This window comes from Pleurodeles waltl, chromosome 8 (assembly GCF_031143425.1).
Source record: "Pleurodeles waltl isolate 20211129_DDA chromosome 8, aPleWal1.hap1.20221129, whole genome shotgun sequence".
Classification (NCBI taxonomy): domain Eukaryota; kingdom Metazoa; phylum Chordata; class Amphibia; order Caudata; family Salamandridae; genus Pleurodeles; species Pleurodeles waltl.
In genome coordinates, this window is record NC_090447.1 from 35,382,921 (window position 1) to 35,405,934 (window position 23,014).

A 23,014-nucleotide genomic window follows, 5' to 3' on the forward strand; every position below is an offset into this window, starting at 1 on the left:
GACGCAAAACTAACTCCATATTTATACTTTGGCGTTAGACGCGTCTAGCGCCAAAGTTCATGGAGTTAGCGTCATTTTTTTGCGTGAACACCTTCCTTGCGTTAATGATATGCAAGGTAGGCGTTCCCGTCTTAAAAAATGACTGCGATGCATATGCGTCGTATTTATACTCCCGGGCAAAAATGACGCCCGGGAGTGGGCGGGACTAAAATCCTGCATTTGCACCGGATTTTAGCGCCTGGGTCAGGGCAGGCGTTAAGGGTCCTGTGGGCTCAGAATGAGCCCAGAGGTGCCCTCCCAAGCCCCCAGGGACACCCCCTGCCACCCTTGCCCACCCCAGGAGGACACCCAAGGATGGAGGGACCCATCCCAGGGAAGAAAAGGTAAGTTGTGGTAAGTATTTTTTTTTATTCTTTTTTTGGCATAGGGGGGCCTGATTTGTGCCCCCCTACATGCCACTATGCCCAATGACCATGCCCAGGGGACAGAAGTCCCCTGGGCATGGCCATTGGGCGAGGGGGCATGACTCCTGTCTTTGCTAAGACAGGAGTCATGTTAATGGCGTCTGGGCGCCCAAAAAAAATGGCGCAAATCGGGTTAAGACGATTTTTTTGCCTCAGCCTGACTTGCCCCATTTTTGGATGCCCAAACGCCATTTTTCCCTACGCCGGCGCTGCCTGGTGTACGTGGTTTTTTTTCACGCACACCAGGCAGCGCCGGTCGGCTAACGCCGGCTAACGCCATTCAATAAATACGGCGCCCGCATGTCGCTTCAGAATGGCGTTAGCCGGCGCTAATTTTTTTGACGCAAAACTGCGTTGGCGCAGTTTTGCGTCAAAAAGTATAAATATGGGCCTAGGACTGCAGGTCTAGTCTTCAGTAGGTCTTAGACAACAGGTCAGACTTCTCCAGAATCTTCAAGAGATTAAGTAATTGTAGCATCCTCCTCAGATGTGTACCATGCAGATGAATTATGCCACCTATGACCTGCGGAAAAACATTACGTTATTCCCCAGCATATACAAACACACTGTGCATTACACCATACTTTCCATTAACCACACTTTAAACTTTAACATCACCCCGTATATTACAGAGTCCAGCCAGAACCACAAGGATTCTAGTCATGTCACATTGATATGCTACATCTTCCCTTTTGTTAAATAAAAAGGTGGCAGACATTACCAAAATCACATTTCCAGGATTAGTTGGTGAGGTAGTCTCACTTGTCTGCTGGCTCGGGTGATTTGAGACAATTGAGGCCGGCCCAGGCAATGTCATGATAGGCTCTTGAGCTTGACTCGATGGCTGGGTCACTTCCCCTTCGGTTTCAGGACTCAACAAGTGTTGTGGTGTTTGAAATGGGATGTGTCTTAGTGATGGGTTGTCCAGGACGATGTGCTGTCACCATATGTCCTTTGCATGCCACAAACTGTAAAGGATCAGCCACAAAAGTTTCTGCATTTCTGCTTAACCAATACCCTGACTGCTTTGTCAAAAACTCCTGGGCATGGCGACACTGACCTGCGTAAGTTTTAAATTTTCTTTTTCAGGCCGCATTGGTGTCTCAAATCTTGTCAGTATCCACTTGTCCATCCGAAGTCCATTGACTGAGTTTTGTTCTGATGGCTGTCCCAAGTAGCAAGGTGGCTGGACTCTCACCATTTGTGAAGAGCGGAGTTGATCCATAAGCCCAAAGTGTCTGACGCATGGCTTTGTTTAGAATGATTTCCTCCATAGAGGCGTGTTGAATGACCCTCTTGAGGACACCCATGAATCATTCTACTACACCACTGGTTTGGGGTTAGAGGGAAGCAGTTTTTTGTTCTTTGACATTGAGCCGGACAAGAAATTCTTTGAACTTTTTGCAGTTAAAGGGCAGGCCATTATCAGATTTAAGAATTTTGGGGATTCCCCACAATGAAAAGATGTCATGAAGTCATTCTACGACTTTGTCAAGGGTTGTTGAATGTAGGTCATCCACCCAAGGAAAACATGAATGTTCATCTATGACTATGTTGAGATGATGTCCATTTTTTAAAGCTGCAAAAAGTCAACTGCATTTCTCTCCCAGGCATGGGCAGGAAGAGCAGATATTGTCACTGGATGCTGAGTCAACTTGGGGGACAAAGTATTGTAAATGCGGCATGCTTTCACCTCCTTCTCAACTCTAGCCGAGGTAACCACACTTGTTCTCTTAATCCTCTTTTGGTGGCTACAACACCATGGTGCCCTTCATGGGACAGCTCGATGACCCACTGTATGAGTCTTCCAGGTATGACAATTCCCTAGCCTCATAGTAGCACGCCTTTTTGAGGGAATGCAAACTCATCCTGTACGTTTGTAAACTTTTGGAATTCTACATCATCAGCAAGGGGTTGGTTACTTCTCCTAATCAGCTCTTTGGTTATGTTCATGCCATTATCTGCATTGGTGGCAGCAATGATTTGTTCCACAGACAGATCCACTGGTATGCTGGATTTCACAATAAAGTTAAAATATGCTTCAGCTGTCTTGAATGTCAAACTGTGACGATGCAGCAGCACTCGTGAAAAGTAATCTGATGGATTTTGATCCTTTCCTAGTTTGTGCATAATCTCATTTTCATATTCTTGTAGGATTAGCCATCACCTCTCAATGCAAGGATGCATCTTAGCCTTTGGGTTTTCATAAATTGTAAGCAAAACCTGGTGGTCCATGATGACAATGAATCATTTTCTGCGGAAATGTTTGCAGGTCAATACCACAACCAGACTCTCCTTCTCTGGCTGAGAGAAAGCATGTTCTGTATCAGACAGGCTTAGACTGGCATAGACCCCAATGTGTCTCTGAGCATTTAGTTGGCCTTTTTGTTGAGCAAGATTTGACCCTAACTTTACCGGGCTCATATCAACCGTTAATTTGGTATATAACTTGGGGTCAAATTAGGCCATTTCCATTCAAGTCTCAGTCGCATGTCTAATGTATTTGAAATTCTGGTCCCATTCCAGAGACCACTGGAATGATACATTTCGCTTTGTCAAGTCTCTCAAAGGGACACTCATGTTAGCAAAATTGTGAATGTGTCTTTTAGAAATTCTAATAACTGAACATGCCTAGAAAGGATAGTAGCATGGTGACATCTGGGGGGGGTGGGTGGAGGGGTAGTGAATTTCCCCATCGGAGAACATGTGCCCAAAAGATCTACGTTTTTTTTGTGAAACTCACACTTTTCAGCATTCGGAGTGAGACCTACATCAGCGAGAAGCTGATAAACTTGGATAAGGGCTTTGTCATGTTTGTTTTGTGTTCTCCCAAAAAACAGGATGTCATCACTGTAGTTGAAAGCATGTGTAACAGGTTGGATCACTCTGAAAATGACACCCTGATATATCTCAGCAGCTGAAGATGCTCCAAAATACAGTCTGTTATAGACAGTAGTAATGTACCTGAAGTTCTCCTCCAACTCAAGTTGATGGTATCCTTTATTCAGGTCAAGGTGGGAAAACACTTCAGCTCCGGTCAATTGCATGATCATGTCTGCTATATGTGGATGAGGAGGTATCACCTTCTCAATGACTTTGTATGTCTGCCGCATATCAAAGAAAATGTGGACTGCTTTGCTACTGTCTTTTTTTGGTACTACTATTATGGGTGAAACCCAGGGTGTGGGACTTGTGGATGATTCGATGATTTCATGTTTAAAGAAGGCTCTCAACTCTACCTGGACAGCTTTTTGTAGATGAAAAGCAACTCTGCGGTGTCGCTCAGCAACAGGGCTAATGTCTTCATTGATATGAAACTGTACTTTCCTTTTCTTGAGTTTTCTCAGGCCATGGAACAATGACAGGAAATGGCTTATGATCTAAAATTGAGCAGAGAGGTTTTAGTTGAGCAATATTGATCCCATATCAGCAGCAGTGGCACAAATGAGTAAGCAAGCACTCTGTGAAGTCCCTTGTAGAACATGAATGGTGGCTCGCACTAATGTCTTTTTTCGCTTCGGTGTGGCTAAGATTGACCCTTGGTTTTGCAATGACTCAGAAGCAGCCAAGAATTACACCTTTGTGCCTGATGTAGTGAGGCAAGGCACAGGGGACAGGCTGTTAAACTTTTCTACTGGCATGATATTAATCGAAGCACCATTGTCTATGATGAAGGTTATTGGGAAGTCTTTCACTTTCAGCTTGATTTTGGGACAGTGTCCAAATGATGTGTGTGGCTCTGTTTGTTGAGCTTTCTTTGAACTGTGATCTCCTTTACAGGTGGTTGTAGGAGGCTGGCTCTCTATGTAGTGTGCAAAGCTAGGCACACTGTGCAAGGAGTCCAGGCAACCACATGTTGGTTACAGGGGTAACAACTAATCCACCTAATGCTCTAATTGTTATGGTAGCTTGGGTGAGCAGTTTGGACAATCTTGGAGAAGTGCAAAGCATTTGTTGCACTGACAGCATCGATCTTGCAACTCATACACTCAAATTAATAACTTGAGGCCAATTTATAAAAATACTTCCGATTTTTATGTACAGTTTAAGTCCAAGACCAGAATTAGTTAAGTACTTTTTCGAGATATTAATTTTTTTAAGTTTAATAAAAATAGTATTTTTCTGCATAATTACGCACCATAGGAATCAATAGAGGATAATCTTCATAAACACATATAAAATCACACAGTAGGCTTACCAAGTTCTTCTTTTGCAGGTTGGTTGAGGTCATCGGTGGGCACACTGTGCCAGCTGGAGAAGTTCGGGTGGCTCCTGGTTCTGGCAGGAATAGCGAGAAAAGATCTCTGGAGCTGGTGGAGCGCCACTAATGGTGAATACTTGGAAAAACACTGCACAGGTAAGTTTAAAGGTGAATCGTGGGGTCCCCTTGGAGTGTCGAGGTTGCAAGGTATGGGGCGACCCTTAGGGCACAGCAGGTTCTTCGGTGCAGGGCACAGGGCAGCCGGGGGCAGAGCAAATCAGTATTCTAGGAGCACTTCGTAAGGATACCCTCAGAAGCAAGAGGTCTGAGTTGTTTGTGAAGTCCCTTGACTGGGGATTCCTCCTGGTCCTTTTTCAGTCCTGGGTGGATTGTTTTTCTTGGTGTCCAAAGCCAGGAACCAATACCCAGGGTTGGCATGGTTCAGCCACTAGAGGGTGTAGTGCCACCAAGCTTGGCACACTGGGACAGATTTTCCCCAATGGTCCATAGTGTGGAGTGTGATCTGGCGGTAGCATCCAGTTCGAGAGTTAACATGCGGTCAGTGAAGTGGAATTCATTGGCTTGTTGGTTCCTTATGGGTTAATAGTGGTACCTCCACTCTGGAAGGAGTTTCTTTGATGCACCAGGTCCACAGTTCTCCAGCCTTGGATCTTCTTGCTGCTGGTCTTTTTCTGTCCGCTGAATCTGATTTCTTGGACTAGGGATGCCCAGTAAATATTCAATTTAGGGGGCATTTTAGGGGGTACCTTGTAGTGACCAATGGGTCATCTACCTAAGAGTGGCTACACCAACTAACTGACCACACCGGTGGGCAGAGGTCACTTCCCTATAGCTGATTGGCTATTTTTCATCCATCTAGGATGGAGGAAAATGTAATAGAGAGTCCACCTCACAGGCAACACCTTAGGGGTGGTGCATGCGAGGTAAGCCCACTCCTCCTGTCCTTTGATAGAGTTCCCTGAGGTTTCTCCTGCCATAAGTGGGGGTTTGCAATGGGTGGACATCTGCTGCTAGCAGCAGGCCTGGAGGTTGAGTTTCAAAGGCGGTAAGCCCTTTGAAGCTCACCAACAGGGCAGTGCACATTCCTGAGGGAGGGGGTATTAGCACCGCCACCCAGGAAGGTTTTTTTTCTACATCCGAGAGGGCAGAGGCCCTCACCCCAGGGGTAAAGATTTGTGTCTGAAGGAGGCAGGCTGGATGTGACCAGCCAGCAACCGTGCCCTTTTGCAGGAGGCACCTCTAACGTGACCACCCCAGAAACATTTTATAATAAATCCAACACTGGCGCCAGTTTGAATTTATCATTATGAGTTGTTTGATACCAAACAACACAGCGTTCAGTGGCCATAGTGCAGCTGTGAAACTCGTATTGACCAGTGTCCAGCACATGTAATAAAATGGCTTCTCTGTTCACTCACTATGTCCCAGGGTTTGGCAAAGACACAGTGGGGGCATATGGCTCATGCAGCTATGACCACATACAGTATAGTGCACTCTGCCTTAGGGCTGGAAGGCCTGCCAGTGGGGTTACTTATCTATATTGCATGCAGTGGGTAGCCGGAAGGGCACACAGACAGTGTGCCATGTTGAGTTTCTATTTTAGGTTTGCATCAGGACATTCAGCCTTTAATGGCAGTGCTGGGTGCACCTGAATGCATGGCCCTAAAGGGTGGCACAATCAGTGCTTCTGCCCTCAGGGCCTACCCTAAGTACATCCTGCCCTGGGTACCTAAGTACCATTTATTAGGGACGTATGGGGCAGCTAAGCATTCCTCCAATTATGACAATGCGTCACAACAGTTTTAGGGAAAGAGCTCTGACTGAGGGAACCTGGTTAGCAGGGGCTCTGGGTGCTAACAACTAACAACTTCTAGGCTACATCACATACCAGGCAAAACGTGGGGGCTAACTATGTCAAAAAGATGCCTTTTCTCACAGTGGCCAACCTCACATGTCCTCTTTTGGTAGACATCATCAGTGCACATTCATCTTCTTTGCTGGCACTCAATAGTGATATTGACAAACCTTTGTACGCTGAGCTTGACGACAATTGATTTTGTCTGGTTTCTATTTGCTTTTTGGTTTTAAGGGTTTTGCCATGAATGCTTCTGGAACATTCTTGAGGGCATTTTCTCTCTCCGTCGTGACACACTTGAGTTTTCTTTGCCTCAGCAGACAGTCATACTTGTCCTACAGGTGGACATTTACCTTCATGGAGAAACAAAAACCTCAGAAGCATAGTTTTGTTTTGTTTGAAGACATCGGCCTACCTGTATACTGTTTATGCTCGTGCTTTATTTTCACAGTCAATGCTGATTCATGGTGGCCATTCTTGCTTCCATGGCAGCAGTTTGTCAATGTGTTTATTATTTTGCTCTCATAGCCATCAGAATTTTCTATAGATTGTGTGTTCTCTTAGCATGCGTCATCTGAATGAATTTGAAAGACAGCCAGCAATGATTCTGAGGCACATGGTTTCTTCATCTTTGAAGTCACAGAACTTGCAATGTTTAATGAGTGCAAGTCTTTCACGAAACTCATCCACCCTGTTGTCATGGCTAGTTGAAGATATACCTTTAATAGTCGACATTTGACATTGGATTGAACTTAGCCTCTATTGCTTCTTTTAACTTTTGGCACAATTTTGCATCAGTCTGCAAGATTTTCTCTAGCACTTCTTTCACTCCATTGCCTGCATGGTTTTTAAAATATTTGATGATCTTCTTGTCATCTTCTTCTTCTAGTGCATCTATGAAGTTATCAAATGTTTCAATCTATGCAGCTCACCTGCAACCAAAGTTTTCCTCTTAGAAGGGTCAAAAGGCAATGATGGCATCAGGAACATGGCTGTATTGTATTTCACACTCTCTTTTGCCATCATTGAGAGCATGTTCCTTTCAGACAGATTTCACTGTGCAAGGTGGCGAGCAGTGGTTGCTGCTGGAGTATGTGCCGCCTTGTGCTTCAATAGCCCTAGATGGTGAGTACGTTTTTTATTTTTTGTACTTTGCTTACTTGATCATTACTTCCTACTTCATCTGAATAATTGTTTTGTATTTGGTGCACGGTGCAGCATCTCAGTTGACCACCTCAACAGCGATTTTGGCGGATATTTTGATTGTGCTCATCTGCAAGGCTTTGGATATCTTCTGCAGCTGTGAACAGGCTGGTGCAGGGCTTTGACCCCACCTGTGCCAGCTGCAGACCACTCTCTATCAATTATGGGCACACTTAGTATGCACAAGTAGTTTGCCATATCATTGCAAATTCTCAGAGAGAGAAGCCTTTTTCTCTTTGGCACGTATCTCCGACTCGTCGTCAGTTTTAGCATCTTACTTAGCCCTGTAGCATAAAGATGAATTACGCCACAGAGGAGCTATGGCCAATCATTACTTTATTCCCCAGAATACACTAGTACACTGTGCATCATACTTTCCATTAAACACATCTTAACACCACCCTGTATGTTGCATAATTCATGTTCAGTGTCCGCCCAGACCACAAGGATACTAAGGTACCCTCACAACAGGCCCTGCTTACCAGTTGCTCAGTAGGTGAGCCACTGTGAAATTGCTTGTGATTTTACCATTATTACTAGGTAAGATCGCCCTAGTAATGTGCAATTAAGAGTTGAACCCAAAGCTATGGCGAATTTCCTTTCAGGACCACTTTTTTTGCTAATGAAGAATTTATCTTTCAAGGGGTTTTAACACATACTTTTAGCACCTTCTCTGATACAAGGACCTTCTAGTGTGGAGGGTGAGAGAAGTGGGAGGGGATGTAGATGGGGGTGAGGATTTTTTTCTGGCAGAGGGAAGCAGTGTGTGCTCCCCGCCTGCTCCTCTTGCTAGAAAAAACATACTGAGCGAGGCATGACTGCTGTTGCAAGCAAAGGCTCAAACTATTTTTTTGGACTGGAATTACTAGCCAGAAAAATTGGGTCCCCTTCCTCTCTCACCTGGTAATCTAACAATTTATGATCAGGTGAAGCAACATCAATGCTTAAAAAATCCAGGTTTGTTCCACTTGGCATCAAAAACCAACAGTGTCATCAGAGCTTGAAAACAATATGTCCGACCTTTAAAGACCTTCACTGGCAATTCTTTGAACTCGGCTTGTTTTAAAAGATTTTGGCCAATGGAAAAATTGTTGACTGGGAAAGGCCACTTAGAGTATCTGACCTCCACTCCACTGCACTGAAATTGATTGCAGGTTCCTTTTTTTAAAAAATGTTTTTTTTTTTTTTTTTTTTTATTGGAAAGAATCATACAGCAAATATATTCTTACATCACTTTACACTGAAAATATTACATTCTAAGCCGATAGTGGAAAAACAGACAGGGGAAAGAGAGAGATAGAGGGGGGGGGAGGGTTATTTACACGCTATTCATTGTGAGTCCGAATCCAGACCTGAAGTGGCTCCCATATTGCCTTTCCTTTCCTCCTGGCGTGTTTCCCCTTGCGTTCATATAATGCCATCTCCAGATGATATACAGCAAGCAGCCGGGCCAACCATTGCTGCCAAGACGGGGGTCGTTCATTCAGCCATGCGGATGATATACATATTCGATACACTGCCATGGCTACAAAAATAAATGCTCTATGTGAACCATCCAACTTGCCAGCTACCCCGAGAACCATAATCTCGGGAGTAAGGACGAAATCACATCCCAGAACCTCCTTTAAAACCGATTGAATACCTTCCCTCGAGGCCTCCAATTCCCCACATGTAGCCATCATATGTACGACATCCGTGCCATACCGCCCACATCTTGGACAGTTTGTTCCTGCCATACACCCCCATTTGGCAAGGTGAGCTGGAGTATGATACAGGTCAAATATAGTCTTATAATGCTGCGCTTGCAAGGAAGAAGATAATAAAATGGTACATCCCAGCTCCAATGACCTCATAAAGTTATTACTTCCATCCACCAGTAGTTTACTCCACTTCTCCTTATACTTCTCTAGGTCATCTAGCTGATCCGCCAGCATTAAAGAGTAAATTGATCTGATGGTTATATTAGGATTGGCCAGGATATCGTTCAACAGTTGATTACTTCTAAATCCCTGTACACCTCCTGTTTTTTTCCCTAAAAAATCCTGTATCTGTAAGTATTTAAAAAAGTCCTTTTGCTCGAGAAAATACTGCTCCTGTAAATCTCCAAATGCTTGCAGGTTCCAGTAAAACACAAACTGTTGTTTTTCATTGGTGCTTTTTCCTTTAAAACATAACGGTTTTATCTCTGATTCTCCTAAATGCAGCTTAATGATCTTGTTGACTTTTTGTTCATAACATACGCCTATATTTTTATAAATGTCTTTCGGTATTGTCTTGTGTTTCGTAGTTTAATATTGTAAGTACTGCTTCAACTTAACAGTCAGTTCTCTGGGGATTGCCTGATGGTTGTGATTGTGACTTATCTGTCAGAGGTAGAGCACAGATTCTCTCAGAAATACAATCAGTTGATTAAGTTAGTAGGGGTGCCTCATCCTGGATTAGTAACCCCATTCCTGAAAAAAGAGATTAACAGTAGCAAATGTTTTACAGGTAGCTAGAAATACCGTGAAAGAAATGACATTAATGGGTTGACAATAACACGGAGGGATTACTTTGAAGAGGAGAGATCTAAAGAGATACATACAGCTTTGTACATAAGATCTGAATAGGTGAGGCTTTGGGTTTCTCCTAAATGAAAGGTTATCATTGTATCCCAGATCCTCAGGAAGACCGTTCCACAACCTTGGTCTTCTGGAAATAAAATGTGGGGGATGTTATCAAAATATTATTATCAGAATATGTTAGCCGTAATCAATTTGTCATAAATATGTTCTACAGAAATATTGCCTCGTAGTTAATTAAAGAAAACTAACCCAAAAGACTCAGCTGTTGATGTAACATACAGTTATCCCTGTTTGACTTCATGGTCACAGCTTCAAATCCTGATGAGTCACTCAGCATTTTATCCTTTGTGTTTGTTTTGTGTGCTTGCTATGATAGATGGGGAAATGAAAATAATTTGAAGGTTGTGATTGTCTCTGCATGTGTGCTAGGTGTAGGTGGAATCGTGTTTCTATGAGTGTGAGGACTGTGTCGGGTATATGTTAGAAAAGGATATTGATGATTACTTACTTGAGGCATTCGATGAAGGTACCCTGTCCTTTACATTTCCAGGCCTTACCAAGGTCAAACAGGAATCACCCCTATGATGGTTTTCCTTGGGTAAGGATGCCTTGGGCCCTTCGCAGGGAATAGGCCGGGCTAGGATATCTTGTTATTTTCCAATTGGTTGATTTTGTAGGCAATGATAGCTTTGGAAGTTTCTTTATAGTTCTTACTGTTGGCAGACCTCCTACGAAGGCCAATTTATGTTATTTCGTGGTTGATTGATTGTAGCCCCAGACCACAAAGATGAACCAAAAGTCTAACTTTGCTAATTTTTGGTAATCACAAAGGTAAAGTTAGACCAAAAGTCTAACTTAGACCAAAAGTCTAAAGTAGTAAAGAGTGATGGTTTGCCCATGTACTATAACGATTAAAGTGCCACCAGCTGTACAGTATAAGGTTATTACAAGTCACCTCGGAGTTTCATGACTTTAAAAAAGGAACTCAGCCTTCTGTATCACTCCAGTGTATGGTGACAGAACTCCTATGTGACCTGCATTAACCTCATAATATATGGCGGGGGTCCTTTATTTCACATGTAATACGACGGATGGGACATTTGTCACATCTGTGGATGAGTAGCCTGTCAATCAAACTCTCTATAAGTAAGTTCTTATACTGAAAACAGACTGATGATTTGTGGGTCTGTCTTCAAACAAGTCCTTACAGGTCTTCGTGAGCTATAGCTTTGTGGACCTACTGTTAGTGTAGATTTGTAAATCTCCTATGACACAGTGTTTTGTATTTTTCACTGTTATGGGTTTCCTTAACGAAAACTGAGGACTTGAAAATGAGAAAGAGTTAACTGGGCCTCGGGGAAAGAAAATCTTATTTCTTTGAAGTAGAAGAAATAGCCATCCCAGAGGGGTTAATGAAGACAATCCCTGTAGGGTTCAGTCGTTGACCTGGAAGACAATAAAAGCCTGATCTCTGTGGAAGGAGATAAACTGCCGAGTCCTTGTGGTGCTGCTGCATGAAAAGGATGGACTTGCTGTGAAATCCTTGGGTAAGTACCTGAGAGCAGACACTCATGCACCCGGAAGCAGGTGCTCAGCCCTCTCTCTATTTCTATGATGATTTGTATGTGCTGCAGTCAGAGCTTCACACACAGAGTCCTCTTTTGGCTAATTGGCATGACACAAAAATAAATAAATAAAAAACAAAAATAGGTTATCAAGTCAAAAAGGAAGCCAGCGAAGTGACAGGAGAGTAAGTGACTACTGCAGGAGACGGGAAATGGCACCAGGTTGATTGTTTCATTTTATTGCATTAGTTGAACTTACATTTTGCACAAAATCACCAAACCACTTCCAGTATACTGCAGCGTTTCAAGAAAGAAGTCCCAGATGTACTGTAGAGCATACCGTTGTGGTATTCGACTCACAGCTTCAGACAGAAACTTCATGAGGACAAACTGCTCTGCAATTAGAAATGTGAAACAGCATCGAGTCTGAGCACGAAAATTCGTAAGTGCAGTAAAATATGATGAAAGAAAGTTCTGCTCCAGGCACTTTAAACTAAAGTAGGCAGCAACAGGCGTGGAGGGCGATGATGCAAAGGCTCCTGGGGTATTTGCATGAATGACTTCCTCAGGACAGGGATGATGAGGGTGCGTCACTGGAGTGGAATTGAAAGTTTGATTTAATTGAATTACTTCCTACTGAAAGTGCTTTGAATTTGCTTTGATTATTAAGTGGCCATTTGCTTAAATGTTTTTTTTTCATTTTAGTTTCTTTGTGCTACGTCAATGTTTTGCTGCTCATTCGCACTATTATGACCCCTTTATTTGCTTTTATTTTGGGGCCTTTTGCCATCTTACTTTAAATGCATCTATTGGGATACTGTAGGCATATCGAACGTGAATTATTGATGTGCTAAATTATTCTGACTTATCTGTAGGTAGAGAAATACTGCATCTAACTCCACACACACACAGACGCACAGGCGCGCACACACACAGGCAACACACACACACACACACAAGCGCACACACACAGGCGCACATACACACACATGCACACACACGTATTCCTCACACAAATAAGTATTCCTATGGATTCTTGTGAATCACTTATAAATTACAACTTTAAGGAAATTTTAGAAGAAATCTTGCTGCCCATGGACTTCTAACTTTTAAATGAATACTTGTGAATCAGTCCCAGAGTATACTGGGAACTTATCCTCCTTTGGGATGCGAGGAATATGTGAGTGAAAAGATTGATAAAGCATATATAATATAATAGATGGGACAGAGCAAGTGCCCAACAGAAGTGCAGAGCGTTTTAGTTAGGCCACAATCTACAACAAGAAGTTAGGGGCATATTTAAGAGCCCCTAGCGCCGCCGTAGTGTATTCTTTTTATGCTAAGGAGGCGCTAAAGGTGCTTTTTCCCATGTGTCATATTTGCACAGTAGCGCAATGCATGCATTGTGTCACTTTGTAAACCCTTGGGCCCAGTGGCGTAGCGTGGGTTGTCAGCACCCGGGGCAAGGCAAGTAATTTGCGCCCCCTAACCTGTGGATTTTAGCACTCGAGTCCCCCCCCCAGATGTTGCGCCCGGTGCGGCCGGCCCCCCCTGTACCCCCAACGCTACGCCACTGCTTGGGCCACATTATGCCTGCGCCAGGCACAATGTATGCAAGCGGAGTGTTCTGGCACTAGGAGGCCGGCAAATTTTGCACGGTGAAATTTAACAGATTTCACTGTGCCATTTTTGGCATATATTTTAACACCTGCTCAGAGCAGGCATTAAAATGATGCTCCCATAGGAATCTATGGGCCTCCTTGCAATTTGCTACAAAGCACCACAATAGTATCAAACATTTTGATGCTATTGTGCTAGCGACTGCCATAGTGCACCATATTGTAAATACGGCGTAACCATGGTGTCATTAGGTGACAGTAGAGGGTCGCAGAAAAAGTGGTGCATCAGCTCCGATGTGCCACGTTTTTCTCAAATATGGGCTTAAATGGAGAAATGTCAAATTTTTGTGTATCTTCAATTTTTTTATAACAAAAACAAACCCAAAGACAATTTCACGCCTTCAAAAATCCAATTTATTTGAAGCAGATAGTGAAAGTTTTACTGAATAATTAAGTCAACATACATTCTATAAGTAGGTCTTGGCAAAGCTTGTTACACTAGTGTAATTTTGCATATTTTCTGGAACTTCACATTACGATTATCACATGAAGTTCCAAAAAAATACTCAATGTCACTTAATGATTCTTGTTTGCTGAAATGTGTTACTGTGAGATCACGGAAACAATGCAAATTACCAGAACACGAGCATAAAATGCTTCCTTGCATTCAAAATAAATGTGGGGCACATTTTGCATTCAAATGCTAAGGGGCATATTTATAAGACCCTTTCGCTGACCTAGCGTCATTTTTATTTACGCTAAGGAGGTGTTAAGGAGACCCCCCACCTCGCGCCACATTTACAAAGTGGCACAATGCATGCAGTGCGCCACTTAGTAACCACTTGCACCACATTATAACTGCGCTAGGTACAATATATGCAAGGAGGACATTCCCAGGCAGGGAGGACCAAAAAACACAGCACAGTGAACTTTACAAGATTTCACTGCACCATCTTTTCCGTCAATTTTGAACGCCTGCTCAGGGCAGAAATTAAAGTGACATTTCCATAATAACTTATGGGCGTCCCTGTGCTTTTCTGGACTGAAGCGAGGGGTAGAAAGAGCGGGAAATGTGCAGGGGAGAAGCTGGGGCCTGAAAACAACAAGGAAGCAGAGATGCAGAGCAGCAGAACCAGTCAGAATAAGAAAGCAGAAGGCAGCAGTAGGCACTATACTGCAAGCGCTATAGAGCGCTTAGCAGTGAGTGTAGGGAGAGATGGAGGGGCCTTCGGAGTAACTTAAAAAAATATTTTGCATAACTGTAAAGCTGGCAGAAACAACTGCCTGTTCATGCCTGCACGGTGGGAAATTAATACATATTGTAACAACATATAAAACAACTGAAGCAGAGGATTGTGATCAAAATCCAGTATGAACCTTGAAAGGTGACAGCTTATTCTGAATCAAGTAGTGCCACATACAGATATTCCAGGCAAAATGTCTTAAGTGCTTTTGGGTATAACACAATCATGGTGTAGAGAAAAATTGAGCTTGATAAATAAATCAGTGTATTAGACTGTTGCATGAATTGGGGGAAAAGCCTTTTTAAAATAAACATAGGCCCTCATTACGAGCCTGGCGGTCTGTGACCGCCAGGCTCGCGGTTGGCGGGAGCACCGCCGACAGCCTGGCGGTGCCCCTTAGGGCATTCTGACCGCGGCGCTTTGGCCGCGGTCAGTGCAGGAAAACCGGCGGTCTCCCGCCGGTTTTCCGCTGCCCGTCAGAATCCTCCAAGGCGGCGCAGCATGCTGCGCCGCCTTGGGGATTCTGACACCCCCTACCGCCATCCTGTTCCTGGCGGTTCGCCCGCCAGGAACAGGATGGCGGTAGGGGGTGTCGCGGGGCCCCTGGGGGCCCCTGCAGTGCCCATGCTAATGGCATGGGCACTGCAGGGGCCCCCGTAAGAGGGCCCCGCTTGTATTTCACTGTCTGCATAGCAGACAGTGAAATACGCGACGGGTGCAGTAGCACCCGTCGCACCTTCCCACTCCGCCGGCTCGATTCCGAGCCGGCGTCCTCGTGGGAAGGTTGTTTCCCGCTGGGCTGGCGGGCGGCCTTAAGGCGGCCGCCCGCCTGCCCAGCGGGAAACTCAGAATGCCGGCCGCGGTCTTCAGACCGCGGTGCGGTATTCCTGCGGCGCAACTTTGGCGGGCGGCCTCCGCCGCCCGTCAAAGTTGTAATGAGGGCCATAGTGTTCAGAGATACACATTTTATATGGTGCATTTCAATAAGGAACGTCTTGGCTCTTTGACATGGTGTAGTGAATTAATGGCGTATGTTATGTTATGTATATTTGTAAAGCACATTATAGCTGACTATGGTATACTGATGCTGAGCAGATGTGGGTGCTAGCTGTGCCTAGGAAGGTTGGTTAATTGAAAAGCTAGGTCTGCGGGATTCCAGAAGAAAGGAAGAGGCTCTGATGTACAGTGGGAGTTCATTCCACACTTTAGGTGTGATGTAAAAGAATAACTTTCTTCCTGATCCGGTTCTCTGTGTGTGTGGGTTGCGTGCGAGTAGGAGTCCTGCAGCGAGCAAGGGTCTCAATGGAAGGTAGAAAGGAATGCAACTGGTCAGGTAGGTGAGACCTAAAGTGTGTAGTGCTTTAAATGTGTGTTTGAGGAGTTTGAAATGAGTGTGTTTGTTTTTTTGAGAGCCAGCAGAGCTTCTTCAGGTGTGGTGTGATGGGAGTTCTATGTGTGAGGATGAACTTCCGAGTTCTGGAAGGTTTGTAGTCTTCTGGGGAGTTGCTTAGTGGCCCCAATGTAGAGGATGTTCCTATAATCCAACTTGCTGGTAAGTAGGGTGTAACTGATGATTTGTCTGGTGTTGCTTAGGAACCATTTGAAAATCTTCATCAACAGTTCAGGATGTGGAAATAGGATACGCTATCTTTGTTGACTTGTTTGGCCATGTCTAGTTTGCTGTCAGTTTTGATTCTGAGGTTCCTGGCAGGGTGCTTGCTAGGTGTGGATGTGGGTCCAGGTTCAGCTGGCCACCAGTTGGAGTCCCATGACAAGGAGTTCTTGCTGAAGATCACTACTTCTTTCTTGTTGGTGTTGAACTTGAGACATTTGACTTTCATCCAGTTAGTGATTTTGGTCATGCAGGTGGTGAACTTGTTCAGACTCTTGTCTGAGAGGGAAAGTACGAGTTTTGTGTCATTTGGTTAGGAGAGGATATTGATGGCCTTTTCATAATTCGGCAAGAACGGAACACAAACGCAGCTTGCAGTTAACCATCTTCTGTTATGAAGAAAAATCGACAATGGTATATAGGACTTGATATTTACGGGAGAGATTTCATTAGATGCATCTTTGCACATTTGGGGCTTACTATAATCTAGCCCTGAGGAAGGGGGCTGTGTGATTATATATATTGAGAATTGAGAATCCACCGAAACGCGCATTGGCGATGGAGTACCAAAGTTGGATATATGGGCGATGGAATACCTGAGTTGGATGCATTGATTGGAGAAGGACGATTTCATGAACCTGTGCTGGTCCAAAGGATTAAGGAACATTTTGTTTGGGGAAAAAATTGAAAATACTCGGAAGGACTATCTTATGATCCTGTGCTGGTCCAAGAATTAAGGAACATTTTGTTTGGGGAGACATTTTTTTTTTAAAACTCACTGGAGGATACATTAAACATAAGAGTGTTGGACACACACTGTGTTGGACACACACGGTGAAGACGGATGCAAGATTGATGGAGTTATAACACATGAGTTTGGTGGTTAATTACATATAATCCCTATAGACACAAAAGAAATGATATATTTCCTTATATATGGTTTTTATATTTGAATTTTATATATAGATGTGTTATGTTTTCAGATCTCATTATATGTTTTTTGGATTGTTTTGTTTTTATGTGTGTGTGTCTGTTTTAGATGTATTTGGATTTATGTTGTCTTTATTGTTATGTCCTTGTTTATGTTGTGTTGTTATCTATTATTGAATGTTGAAGTGAAGTTAGCTGTGTATTTGGGTTTAGGTTTGTTGGATTTATAATAAAGGTATTTCTTTATGTTATTTAGATATTATTTTTATATGTTTTTCCTTTATATATGCGACAGGAGAGCTCCCTTTGCTGTTTTTTAGATTTGATTCCCTGGTTTTCTCTCCTCATCATTTCAGTGACCCCTTTTGTGGGTTTTTGTTCTGTACATGGATGATGTCAGGGAGTGTCATGCATGTGTTGAAGAAGGTGGGGCTGAGCCTTGAACCGTGAGGCACTCTGCAGATGAGTTTGCAGGCTTCCGCAGAGTAAGGTACATGACTTACAACTTGTGTTATATCCATTAAGAAGGAGCAGATCCAGCAGAAAGAGGATCCTTGGATGCCAATCTCATGCAAGCAACTGATGAGGACGAGGTGTGAGACCACATCAAATGCTGCATGGAGGTCCAAGAGAATGAGGGCTGCCTTGCCTCCTCTGTACAGGATCATGCAGATGTCATTTGTGTCGATGATGAGTGCTGTTTCTGTATTGTGGCTGGGTCTGAATTTGGTCTGCATGACATTGAGGTGCTTATGGTTTCTGAGTTGGTTGGTGAGGCATTGGTTGATTAGCTTCTCCTTGGTCAGATATGGTAGAAGAAAGAAGAACTGTATTAGATGTAGACATGGCACATTTACTCATTATAAATAAATGGAGTGATCCAAGGCACCAGAACTGATTTAGTGAGCCATTCACAGTTTCATTATACAGGGTGTATGTACTTACATATAGATATGGATCAAAGTTTAAGGCATTCAGATCCTACTAGCAGGATGAACCAGATAGCCCACCTGCTGGAGGGAAGAAGAGCTGTATGCTAGTTCTGGACCTATCTCCTCACTCTTCAGGAGCCTGTTGCAAAAGCCTCTGCATGTTTGATGGGGGCTGAGTAGGCAGGGCAGTCAAGAAGGTACCAGTGGGCTCAGCCAATTCCATGACAATGGAAGGGAGATTGCCGAAGCTCAGCCTGAGCAAGATACACAGGTCCAGGCCTTAGTGGTGGGTACATCCTAAAGAACATTGGTTTTGAGCTGCTGCAGAGTGGAGAAGGGTGAGGCATGGTGCACAGGGTCCAGACTAACTGATGCATTACACTCAGGTCAGACCAGTGGGATGCAAGCTTACAGGTTGCTAGCCCTTTGCTCTGCTGGGTGGCCTCTATGAAGGACAGACCCTCGAGTCAGACAGTCCAAGTAGGATGGAAGCACTTTGCTTGACACATCAGCCAAGGCTAGTAAAGCAGTCCATCCATAAACATCCCAAATGTGCTAAATCAATCCGAGTACAATGCTGGCTACACTGTCCCAGATGAGGCTGACCTGGACAAGGATGTCAGCTTCACATTCCTGCCTGCTCTCCAGGAAGGCAAGATAGGACGAGAGACCAGTGCGGCAGGAGTGAAAGGCTAGAGTGCACCCAGGCTCCAAGAGACCAGGAGCAGGCAGGCCCATGCACTTGCAGCACCTTGAAGTACAACCAAATAACAAACGGGTCCCTAGACCCTTTTCCCTACTAATTCTGAACATGGACATGTGCCTTTTGTGTAGCCCGTGTACACTGAGTGAGAGAGGGGATCATTTGAGTGAATGTATCTGACCTCCTGGAGCTCGGAGTGGGATTGATAAGTCAAATTAGCCCTCAGTCATCTGGGCTTGCAATGCATTCTAATGGTTCACACAATCAGACAGCCAAGTTAAAAGCAAATAGATTTTGGGCTTGAAAGAAGGCCATCTGGTTGTGCTGTGTCTTATAAATCAGCTTTGTCTAGTCGTTGGAGGTACCAGGTGCTCCCTGTATCAGGGTCTCAGAGCCTGAGCAGAACCCCAGGCATGTGGCTGTGGGGGCCTCACAGAGCTCTGACCCAGATTTTAGATGTACATTTTCATCCCAGTGGGGAAAAGGAGCTTTGACGGGGCCTGCAGAACCACATTCCAGGTACTTTGCCACACAGGTAGGCTAGAAAAAGAGGATCTGGGGTGGTGGCTTCCATCCAAGGGCCAGCTGAAGCTCTGGCCCGGGGCCCGGTCAGAACTTTATCACCCTACCAAACAAGAGACCCCTCCATGGGCATGTACGATACTGTTATGGATTCTGAGGGACACAGTGGGCTAGAGGAGAGTGCTCATTGCTAGGGGAGTCCACCCTTGGTCCAGCCAGAGATGTGGCGCAGGTCCTGGTCAGAGGTCTTTCACCAGGTTAAGCAGGGAAGTCCTCCTGGTCCTGCAGGACACTATCCTGGGTGCCAAGTGATACAGTGAGAATCCCGACCCTAGGTCTTCAACCCCAGGCTCAACCAGAACTCCTTAGCTCCATCAAATCTTTTTCACACGGCCATGCAGGGTAGTCTTTCCTGGGCCTATGGGAGCCTGCCCTGGGCTCTAAGGGACACAGCTGTTTGGAGAATGGAGCCCATGGTCAGGGCATCTGGCCACAGGTCAGCCAAAGCTCTGACCTGGGGCCCATTCAGAGCTTCCTAATCTGGCCAAGCAAGGGAGCCCTTCCTGAGCCCATCTTGGGCACTTTGTAAAATGGCAGGGTGTAGAATGGGACAGGAGCTCCAGCTGGAGTTTTGACCTCAGACCAACTAGAGGTTTGACTTGGGACCATGTCAGAGCTTTTTCACCCAGCCAAGGAAAGGAGCCCATCCCACATCAGTGGGACCCCATCTAGGGACACAGAGGGTTGGAGATTGGATTCTAGGGCTGGAAGTTTCCACTCCCTTGGGCCAGCTGGAGATCTGAACTGGGGTGCTGTCAGAGCTCCTTAACACAGCCAAGTATGTGAGCTTTCCTGTAGTCTATATGCCATCCTTGGCACTTTGCGACACAGTGAGCTTGGAAAAGGAAACCAGAGCAGGGGGCTTCCAATCCCTAGGTCATCTGGAGCTCTAACCTGGGCCTCATCAGAGCCTTTACACCCAGCAAAGCAAGGCAGAAACATTTTCTTAACCTGACAAAGCAGGGGAGCTGTAATGGGCCTTGGGGGGCTCTGTCCTGGGCACTATTTAGTACAACGGGCTGTGAATTGGAGCCCTAGATGAGGCCTTCTATCATGGGGATAACTGGACCCCTGACCCCGGGCCAGGTCAGAGCTTCTCCACCTGCCCAAGAAGGAGAGCTCTCTGTAGGCCATCAGGATCCTGGTATATGTACTATGATTCACAGCAGATTGGAGAATGGAGCCTGGGGAGGGAGCCTTCGACCCTTAGGCCATGAGCTCTGACACATGTCCCTGTCAGAGATTCTTACCTCAGTCAAATAAGGGAGCCCTCCAGGTTTCTGCAGGACCCAGTTCTGGGAATTTTGCAACACAGCAACCAGAGAATAAAGCTTAGGTCTGAGAGCTTCCATACCCAGGACAGCTGGACCTCTGATCCAGGGCTGGTAGATCTTAACACAGCATCACCCTCCCAGGCTCTGCAGTACTCCATATGGGCACTTTGCAAGAAAGGTCTACCAGAGCTCTGATCTGGGGCCCAGTGAGAGCTTCTTCACTTTCCCAAGCAAGCAGTGGAGCCCTCACCAGGCCAGTAAGCCCATTTCCCAGTCACTCAACTGTCTGACACACAGGCAGCAGGTCCCAGGGGTCTTCATCAGGGGCCTGCCAGACCACTGCCCATTCTTGTAATTTGTGCACACCGTGTGACAGAGGGGGACATTCAACAAAATGTAACCAGCCTCCTGGAGCCCTGACTGGGCTTGAAGCTTTGAATGAACCCTCATTTGGACTTCCAGTGCAGTTTGAAATTCTGAACCCTGAGTCACACTGAGGAAATTGTGTATTTTGTTTACGTATTTTTAAGCTGGAAATATCACCAGTGACATAGACATGGCACACTTTGCATCACCCATGTAAGATTAGTATATCTCTAACAGGCACACTTTCACACACATTAATTATTATTTTGCACAATCATACTGTCAACACATGCATGCATCAAGTTCCATTTTATTTAGCCAAGGTCTAGCCATGGTTTATCCATGCATCCTGGAGGAACACAGCAGAGGGTTTAACTATATTATACTACCTGGCTGCATTGAATACACTAAATAGAATTAGTATGGAACGGGTGTCTGTGGATGTCTCTTGGATTAACATTGTAGATGACTAACACCATTCAGACAAACTAAATGGGTCCCTACTGTACCCAATGAATTGACATTCATTATATCACATGACGATAAAACTATAAAACTTCATCCACTGCAGTTACCTCACCACTACATTGCAAACTAAGAAGAGGTAGCTATAAAATATAGATATAATCATTTATAGGGTTAAGAAGTGTAGGAGGCTGGCCTGGCTTATAGTGAGTACCTAGTGGTACTTACACCTTGTGCCAGGCCCAGTTATCCCTTATTAGTAGATTAGAGATGTTCTAGCAGCTTAGGCTGATAGAGGTAGCTATAACAGAGCAGCTTAGGCTGAACTAGGAGACATGCAAAGCTCCTACTATACCACTTATATCATATAGCACTATATCACAAGAAACACAATACTCAGAGTTACTAAAAATAAAGGTACTTTATTTTAGTGACAATGGGCCTCATTACAACCCTTGCAGTCAAAGACCTCCAGGACTGTTTCGGCGATTGTACCGCCAACAGGCTGGCGGTACAATCTGGCATATTACGACCGCGGCGGTAGCACCACAGTCGCACCACCGGGACTGGCGGTTTCCCACCATGGTTGTCCCGGCGGTTTTCCTCCATGGTTTTAATACACCAGCGCTGCCCAGGGGATTACGAGTCCCCTTCCCGCCAGCCTGTCCATGGCGGTAGAGACCGCCATGGAAAGGCTGGCGGGAAGGGGAGTCGCTGGGTCCATGGCATGGGCAGTGCAGGGGCCCCCAGGCACAGCCCCACCCTGCTTTTCACTGTCTGCACAGTAGACAGTGAAAAGCGCAATGGGTGCAGCTGCACCCGTCACATGGCCTCAACACCATTAGGAGACGGCTCCAATTTTCCAATTTTACGTCCGACATCCCCGCTGGGCCGGCAGGGATGTCATAATACGGCCTGGGGGATTGTGGCAGCATAGACGGCCGCTCGGTGGTAAAACTTGGCAGGCGGCGATAATGAAGGCCAATATGCCAAAAGTATCTCAGAGGATATACTCCTTTAGGAGGCAAGTAAAATACACAAAATATATACACAGACCAAAATCAGGTAAGTAAAACACTTAGAAAATTAGAGCAAACACTGTAGAACACAATAGAATGCATTAGGAGACAATAGGCATAGGGGCCACACAAACCATAGACTCTGAAAGTGGAATGCGAACCACAAAGAGACCCCAAGCCTAGTGTAGTGTGTAGAGGGTCGCTGGGAGTGTAAGAAAACACTAAGGGTGTCCAAGATACCCCACCGAAGACCCTGAAAAGTAGGAGTAAAGTTACCCTACTACCCTGGAAAGACAGTAAAGTCGATATAGGGGATTCTGCAAAGACAACAACTGACTACAATGCACTGAAGATGGATTCCTGGACCTGAGGACCTGTAAAGGAAAGGTAACCAA